This window comes from Arachis duranensis, chromosome 10 (genome assembly GCF_000817695.3).
Source record: "Arachis duranensis cultivar V14167 chromosome 10, aradu.V14167.gnm2.J7QH, whole genome shotgun sequence".
Taxonomy (NCBI): domain Eukaryota; kingdom Viridiplantae; phylum Streptophyta; class Magnoliopsida; order Fabales; family Fabaceae; genus Arachis; species Arachis duranensis.
In genome coordinates, this window is record NC_029781.3 from 51,743,153 (window position 1) to 51,750,375 (window position 7,223).

Genomic DNA, 7,223 nt, shown 5'->3' on the forward strand with positions numbered 1-7,223 from the left:
AGACAAGTCAGTAAGACAAGCTTATGGATTAGTAGAGGACGTGTTGGTAAAGGTTAAAGGCCTTTACATTCCTACTGATTTCATAATCTTAGACACTAAGAAGGAGGAAGATGAATGCATCATCCTTGGAAGACCTTTTCTAGCCACAGCAGAAGCTGTGATAGATGTTAACAGAGGAGAATTAGTCCTTCAATTGAATGGGGACTACCTTGTGTTTAAGGCACACAGCTATCCTTCTGTAACAAGGGAGAGTAAGCATGCAGAGCTTCTCTCAATACAGAGTCAAACAGAGCCCCCACAATCAAACTCTAAGTTTGGTGTTGGGAGGCCACAACCAAACTCTAAGTTTGGTGTTGAACCCCCATATCCAAACTCTAAGTTTGGTGTTGGGAGTCCACAACATTGACCTGATCACCTTTGTGGCTCCATGAGAGCCCACTGTCAAGCTATTGACATTAAAGAAGTGCTTGTTGGGAGGCAACCCAATTTTTATTTATCTAATTTTATTTTTATTTAATTGTTATTTTGTGTTTTAGTAGGTTCATGATCATGTGGAGTCATGAAAAAATATTAAAATTAAAAACAGAATCAAAAACAGCAGAAGAAAAATCACACCCTGGAGGAAGGACTTACTAGAGTTTAAACGCCAGTAAGGAGCATCTGGCTGGCGTTCAACATCAGAACAGAGCATGAATCTGGCACTGAACGCCAGAAACAAGCAACATCCTGGCGTTTAAATGCCAGGAATGTGTCCTGAAGAAAGCTGGCGCTGAACACCAGTAACAAGCATGGAATTGGCGTTCAACGCCAGAAACATGCTACACATGGGTGTTGAACGCCCAGAACGTGCACTACTTCGGTGTGTAAACGCCAGAATGGTATGCTAAGGCATTTTACATGCCTAATTGGTGCAGGGATGTAAATCCTTGACACCTCAGGATCTGTGGACCCCACAGGATCCCCACCTAACATATTCCCACCTTACCTCCTAATTAATCCTATAACACACTTTCCCAAAAACCCTTCACCAATCACCTCAATCTCTCTTCCCAATTACCCCCTTCACCACTCACATGCATCCACTCTTCCCCATAAACCCCACCTACCTTCAAAATTCAAAAATCTTTCCCACCCAAACCCACCCTAAATGGCCGAACCTACCCTCTCTCACTTCCCTATATAAACCCCTCCATTCTCCTTAATTTTCACACAATACACACCTCTCTTCTCTTTCTTGGCCGAATACACCTCTCCCCCTCTCCTCCATATTGTCTTCTTTTTCTTCTTCTTTTCTTTCTTCTCTTGCTCGAGGGCGAGCAATATTTTAAGTTTGGTGTGGTAAAAGCATAAGCTTTTTGTTTTTCCATTACCATTGATGGCACCAAAGGCCGGAGAATCCTCTAGAAAAAGGAAAGGGAAGACAAAAGCTTCCACCTCCGAGTCATGGGAGATGGAAAGATTCATCTCCAAAGCCCATCAAGACCACTTCTATGATTGTGGCCAAGAAGAAGGTGATCCCTGAGGTCCCTTTCAAGCTCAAGAAAAATGAGTATCCGGAGATCCGACATGGGATCCAAAGAAGAGGTTGGGAAGTTCTAACCAACCCCATTCAACAAGTCAGAATCTTAATGGTTCAAGAGTTCTATGCCAATGCATGGATCACTAGGAACCATGATCAAAGTAAGAACCCGAACCCAAAGAATTATCTTACAATGGTTCGGGGGAAATACTTAGATTTTAGTCCGGAAAATGTGAGGTTGGCGTTCAACTTACCCATGATGCAAAGAGATGCATGCCCCTACACTAGAAGGGTCAACTTTAATCAAAGGTTGGACCAAGTCCTTATGGACATATGTGTGGAAGGAGCTTAATGGAAAAGAGACTCCAAAGGCAAGCCGGTTTAACTAAGAAGACTGGACCTCAAGCCTGTGGCTAGAGGATGGTTGGAGTTCATTCAACGCTCCATCATCTCCACTAGCAACCGATCTAAAGTTACTGTGGATCGGGCCATCATGATTCATAGCATCATGATTGGAGAGGAAGTAGAAGTTCATGAAGTCATCTCCCATGAATTCTACAAAATAGCCGATAAGTCCTCTACTTTGGCAAGGCTAGCTTTTCCTCATCTTATTTACCATCTATGTTACTCAGCTGGAGTTATCATAGAAGGAGACATTCTCATTGAGGAGGACAAGCCCATCACTAAGAAAAGGATGGAGCAAACAAGAGAGCCCATTCATGGAACCCAAGAGACGCATGAGGAAGCTCATCACCAAGAAATCCCGGAGATGCCTCAAGGGATGCACTTTCATCCCAACAACTATTGGGAACAAATCAACACTTCCTTAGAAGATTTGAGTTACAATGTGAATCAATTAAGGGTGGAACATCAAGAGCACTCCATCATTCTCCATGAAATTAGAGAAGATCCAAGAGCAATAAAGGAGGAGCAACAAAGGCAAGGAAGGGACATAGAAGAGCTTAAGGACATCATTGGTCCTTGATGCCAGGGCATCTTGGCTAGTTTTACTAGCCATTTTTTGTATGCTTTAGGTTGGTTTCATGCATTTTCTTAGGAAATAAGCAAGTATTTGGTTGAAAATGCAATCATACCATGATTCAAGCAAACATTGTGAATTTTGAATGATTTCATGAGAATTATGCATAAATTGAATGATAAATTGGATGATGCATGATCCCATAATTAAGAGCAAGACTTTGATGCACTTTGTTTGATTGATTTCAGGCCAAAAGAAGAAGAGAAGAGCCACGTTAGTGGCTACTTTAGTTACACTAACGTGGGCAATAACATGGAAGGAAGGAAAGCCCCAACGTTAGTGAGAAAATTTAGTGGCATTAACTTTGAAGAAGGAGAGCATGGAACGTTAGCAAGGAAGACCCACGTTAAGAGTCACGTTAGCTACATTAACGTGAACTCTAACATAGAGACAAAAGACACCAAGCAACGTTAATGGGAAAGGTGAGTCCCAATAACGCTTGTGAAAGGGGTATATGCCAACGTTAGTGGAAAAAGTGAGTGCCACTAACGTTGGCGAAGGAAAAAGACCCACGTTAACAGCCATGTTAACTAAGTTAACGTGGTAGTTAAGGTGGAAGGAAAGGGAGATGCCAACGTTAGTGAAAAAAGTGAGTGCCACTAACGTTGGCGAGGCAAAAAAGACCCACGTTAACTTCTACGTTAACTGAGTTAACGTGGAAGTTAACGTAGGCAAAACTCCCACCTGGCAGCCTGACCGTGCCTTCTTCAAACACGCATAACTTGAGCCACAGAGCTCCAAATGAGGTGATTCCAGTGGCATTGGAAAGTAGCATTCCAGAGCTTTCCAAGCATATATGGCACTACATGATTGACACTAAATTTGAGGAAGAAAACCTGCCCCGAAAGTGCAAAGATGAACATGGTATCAACCTGTAGTAGGGCCAACTGACCTCTTCACCTTCCAAGAAGTGTAACTCGAGTTTTAGAGTTCCAAATGATGCGCTTTCAAAAGAGTTGGAAAGTAGACATCCAGAGCTTTCCAACAATATATAATAGTATGGGGTGGATATTTATTTTGAGCTCCAGAACTTGGAAATATTAAGCCCCTGGTCGCTAGCGTTATCGGGACTCACGTTTTCCATTAACGCTAGCGACTATGCCAGCGACCATGTCCACTTCAAAGGAGTATAACTTGAGTTCCAGAGATCCAATTGAGGTGATTTCAGTTGTGTTAGAAAGCTGACATTCAGAGCTTTCCAAAGATATATAATAGTCTATAGTGGGCATGAAATTGGAGCACAAACAAGAGGCATCTTTTAAGCCTCAAAAAAACCAACTGGGCAGCAAGTTCAACGTTAGCCACAATAACTTTATCACTAACGCCACACTTGTAGCGTTAGTGTGGCTAACGGCAGCATTAACGCAAGTCACCCTGGGCCTCAATTTGATCACTTCTCTTTCAAAGACCACCCAACCTCAAGGAAGCAAGCCCACAAGTGTCAACCAATCAAGGCCACAAGAAGCATCTAGAATAGGAATTTTCATTTAATTGTAATTTATTTTTAATTTTATTTTTTAATTTAGGAGAGCCTATATAAAGGCCTTAGTTTTTACATTGAAGGACATTCTGGAATTGGGGGATTGAAGAGGGGTCTTCGGACTCCCTCCCCTCACACACTTTTCCTTCTCTTTCTTTTCTTTGTACTTTTCATTTATGAATTTTGAAGTTGTCATTTTAGTTTTAATCTTCATCTTTACTTTTCTGCACTTTCTTTCTTTCAATTTTGGTAGAGCAATGACCAACTAACTCTTTTCATTGGGTTAGAGAGCTCTATTGTGATTCAATGGATCAATTGTAGTTCTTATTCTTCTTCTTCTTTCTTTTCTCTTGATTTTACTAGAGAGCTTTCGATCTTCATCCAATTGGGTAGTTATCTTGGAAAAGAAGCTATTCATACTTGGATCTCTTCTGAACCTTGGAAGAGGAATGAAGAGATCATGCTAGAAATGCTTTCTCATGCTGGACCAAATTGGGTTTGGATGGATATGTGACTATAATCCTACCAACACTTGATTTGGGAATGCATGTGGTATAATCAGTGACCATACTTCATCTCTTCTCATGAGCAATTGACCAAGGAATTGGCTATTGATCAAGATTTGAAAGATTGAATTCCAAGGAATTGGGATCCAATCACTTAAGATTGCTAAGGAGATCAATGAATGCATTGATTGAGGAAGAAGATGAGAATGAACTTGATCTAGAGGATTGCAATATCTCTTGATCCCAATGTTCATTTTATTTTTAGTTCTTACATTTACTTTTCTTGCCATTTTACTTCTCTGCACTTTATTGCTTTCTTTACTTTTATGCCATTTATATTTACTTGTTGCTTGTCACTCCAATATGATTCGTCTAACTAGGATAATCAATTAACTATTGATTGCTTAATCCATTAATCTCTGTGGGATTCGATCTCACTCTTTTGTGAGTTATTACTTGACGATAATTCAGTATACTTGCCGAAGGGAAATTTGTTGAGAGACAAGTTTTCCGCGCATCAGTCCTTCAAGAAGAAGACGCCACTAAGGTGGACTCATTCCTTGTTCTTAATTCTCTGTTTTTCGATTTTTATGCTTCATGTTTATTTATGTTTTGTGTCTCTACTTCATGATCATTAGTGTTGAGTAAACCTCTCTTAAAAGAAAAATGTTTCTAATTCAAAAGAACAAGAAGTACATGATTTTCGAATTTATCCTTGAATTTAGTTTAATTATATTGATGTGGTGACAATACTTTTTGTTTTCTGAATGAATGATTGAACAGTGCATATTTTTGATCTTGTTATTTATGAATGTTAAAATTGTTGGCTCTTGAAAGAATGATGAACAAAGAAAAATGTTATTGACAATCTGAAAAATCATGAAATTGATTCTTGAAGTAAGAAAAAGCAGTGAAAAAGCAAAAGCTTGTGAAAAAAAATTTAGAAAGAAAAAGAAAAAGCAAGCAGAAAAAGCCAATAGCCCTTAAAACCAAAAGGCAAGGGTAAAAAGGATCCAAGGCTTTGAGCATGCTTGTGGCATGCAGGTCCAAGTGAAAGCTTGAGACTGAGTGGTTAAAGTCATGATCCAAAGCAAAAAGAGTGTGCTTAAGAGCTCTGGACACCTCTAACTGGGGACTCTAGCAAAGCTGAGTCACAATCTGAAAAGGTTCACCCAGTCATGTGCCTGTGGCATTTATGTATCCGGTGGTAATACTGGAAAACAAAGTGCTTAGGGCCACGGCCAAGACTCATAATAGTAGCTGTGTTCAAGAATCAACAAACTTATCTAGGAGAATCAATAACACTATCTGAAATTCTAAGTTCCTATAGATGCCAATCATTCTAAACTTCAAAGGAAAAAGTGAGATGCCAAAACTGTTCAGAAGCAAAAAGCTACAAGTCCCGCTCATCTAATTAGAATTAATATTCATTGATATTTTGGGATTTATATTATATTCTCTTCTTTTATCCTATTTGATTTTCAGTTTCTTGGGGACAAGCAACAATTTAAGTTTGATGTTGTGATGAGCGGATAATTTATACATTTTTTGGCATTGTTCTTAGGTAGTTTTTAGTATGATCTAGTTACTTTTAGGGATGTTTTCATTAGTTTTTATGCTAAATTTATATTTCTGGACTTCACTATGAGTTTGTGTGTTTTTCTGTGATTTTAGGTAATTTTTGGCTGAAATTGAGGGACCTGAGCAAAACTCTGATAGGAGGCTGACAAAGGACTGCTGATGCTATTGGAATCTGACCTTCCTGCACTCGAAATAGATTTTCTGGAGCTATAAAACTCCAAATGGCGCGCTCTCAACGGCGTTAGAAAGTAGACATCCATAGCTTTCCAGCAATATATAATAGTCTATACTTTATTCGTGATTAGATGACGTAAACTGGCACTAAACGCTAGTTTCATGCTGCATTCTAGAGTCAAACGCCAGAAACACGTCACGAACCAGAGTTGAACGCCCAAAACACGTTACAACTTGGCGTTCAACTCCAAGAGAAGCCTCAACTCGTGGATAGATCAAGCTCAGCCCAAGCACACACCAAGTGGGACCCGGAAGTGAATTTATGCATCAATTACTTACCTCTGTAAACCCGAGTAGCTAGTTTAGTATAAATAGAACTTTTTACTAGTTTATTAAGGGTCTTTTGATCATTCGGTCTTGTGACCACGTTTGGGGGCTGGCCATTCGACCATGCATGGACCTATCACTTATGTATTTTCAACGGTGGAGTTTCTACACACCATAGATTAAGGGTGTGGAGCTCTGCTGTACCTTGGTGCACGAAATTGCAATCACACTTTGCAATCCCGCACAACTAACCAGCAAGTGCACTGGGTCGTCCAAGTAATACCTTACGTGAGTAAGGGTCGATCCCACGGAGATTGTCGGCTTGAAGCAAACTATGGTTATCTTGTAAATCTTAGTCAGGATATCAATAATTATCAAAGTTGATTGTGAAGAGTAAAAGAACATAAAATAAGTACTTGTTCTGCAGTAATGGGGAACAGGTTGAGGTTTTGGAGATGCTCCATCTTCTGAATCTCTGCTTTCCTACTGTCTTCTTCTTCAAGCACGCAAGGCTCCTTCCATGGCAAGCTGTATGCAAGGGTTTCACCGTTGTCAGTGGCTACCTCCCATCCTCTCAGTGGAAATGTTCAACGCACC